Here is a 2,105-nt window from a genome sequence, read left to right as displayed (position 1 = left end):
TTAGTAGAGACAGGGTTTCACCATGTTGACCAGGATGGTCTCGATCTCTTGACCTCGTGATCCACCCGCCTCGGCCTCCCAAAGTGCTGGGATTACAGGCGTGAGCCACCGCGCCCGGCGGTGATTGGGTTTTTACACTCCTGTGTGACATGTGCCTCTCTCTCAAACCTCATTACGACATCAGCACATTGCCTATCTGATGTAAAAAATAATTTATTTTGGCTGGGCATGGTGTCTCACACCTGTAATACCAGCAACTTTGGGAGGCCCAGATGGGTGGATCACCTGAGCTCAGGAGTTCAAGACCAGCCTGACCAACATGGTGAAACGCTGTCTCTACTAAAAATACAAAAGTTAGCTGGGCGTGGTAGCACGCACCTGTAATCCCAGTTACTCAGGAGGCTGAGGCAGGAGAATCACTTGAACCTGGGAGGCGGAAGTTGCAGTGAGCCGAGATCGTGTCACTGCACTCCAGCCTGGGTGACAGAGTGAGGCTCCGTCTCAAAAAATTGTAGTAATAATAATAATAATTTATTTTAGATTTTTGAATTGAAAATTTTTGTGTTTTAAAGGTCACTACGAAAAAGTGAAAAGACAACCCACAGAATGGAAGAAAATTTTTTGTAAATCAAATATCTGACGAGAGTCTAGCATCGAGGGCATATAAGGAAGTTTTACAACTCAACCATAGAAGGCATGTAAACCCCACTGAAAACCAGACAAAGGATTTCAACAGAAACTTCTTCAAAGAAGATGTACAAATTGCCACTAGACGAAGACTTCCAACATAATTAGTCATTAGGGAAACGCAAATGAAAACCACAATGAGATACCGCTTCACACTGACTAGAATGGCTGGGACCAAAAAGGAAGGAAAGTGCTGGCCAGGATGTAGGAAATTGGAACCGTGGTACCCTGTAGGTGGGAATGTAAAATGGTGCCGGCACTGTGGAAAAGTTTGGCAGCACCCCAAAAAGCTAAACATAGAATTACATATGACCCAGCAATTCCACCGCTAGGTATATATCCAAAAGAACCGAAAACAGGTGGTTAAATAAAAGCTTGTATGTGCTGCACTACAGCTTGGGCGACAGTGCGAGACTCCACCTCAAAAAAAACAAAAAACAAAAAAAGCTTGTATGTGAATGGTCATAGCAGCATTGCTCATAATGGCCAAAAAGTGCAAACGACCCAAACGTCCAATAATATAAATGTTGTATATCCATACAATCAAATATTATTAAACCATAAGGCCAGGTGTGGTGGCTCAAAACTGTAATCCCAGGACTTTAGGAGGCAGAGGTGGGCGGATCACTTGAGGCCAGGAGTTCGAGACCAGCCTGGCCAACATGGTGAAACCCCAAGTCTACTAAAAATACAACAATTAGCCGGGTGTGGTGGCGCACACCTGGAATCCCAGCTCCTTGGGAGGCTGAGGCGAGAGGGTGGCCTGAACCTGGGAAACGGATGTTGCTGAGATTGCACCACTGCACTCCAGCCTGCGACACAGAGAAAGACTTTATCTCAAAAAAAAATTATATCTATAATTAAGCCATGAAAAGGAATGAGGTACTGCTTCATGCTGCAACACAGACCTTTTATTAAACATTATGCTAAGCAAAATGAAGGCCACACATTGTATGATTTCATTTACATGAAATGTCCAGATAGGCCAATCTGTAAGGATAGAAAGTACAGAAGAGTAAGCGGCCAGTGGTTGGGAAAGGGGGAAATAGGGAGTGACTGTCAATGGGTATGAGGTTTCTTTTGGGAATAGTGCAAATATTCTAGAATTGGCCAGGCAAGGTGACACACACCTGAAATCCAGCTATTCAGGAGGCTGAGGCAGGAGAACTCCTTGAGCCCAGGAGTTCAAGGCTATAGCGCGTGATGATCGCGCCTGTGAAAAGCCACTGCACTTCAGCCTGGGCAACACAGCAAGACTCAACCTCCAAAAAAGGAAAAGAAAATGTTCTAGAATTGAATAGCTGTGATGGGTGCATAACTTTAAGAATATACTAAAAACCAGGGGTCTGTACATTTATGTAAAGGAATATATTTTGTGACGTGAATTATTTCTTTTTTCTTTTTTTTTTTTTTTGAGA

General features: G+C 43.7%; 1 protein-coding gene and 1 pseudogene across 3 annotated transcripts in view; one reads left to right on the top strand and one right to left on the bottom strand.

Moving 5' to 3' along the window:
- Positions 1–2,105, bottom strand: part of PITPNC1 (phosphatidylinositol transfer protein cytoplasmic 1) — a 324,051-nt gene that overhangs the window by 292,604 nt on the left and 29,342 nt on the right. The gene's annotated exons all lie outside the window — the stretch shown is intronic.
- Positions 122–202, top strand: LOC119473316 (annotated as a pseudogene).

This window comes from Cebus imitator, unplaced genomic scaffold (assembly GCF_001604975.1).
Source record: "Cebus imitator isolate Cc_AM_T3 unplaced genomic scaffold, Cebus_imitator-1.0 Scaffold148, whole genome shotgun sequence".
Classification (NCBI taxonomy): Eukaryota; Metazoa; Chordata; class Mammalia; order Primates; family Cebidae; genus Cebus; species Cebus imitator.
This window is presented reverse-complemented; position numbering and strand designations above follow the sequence as displayed.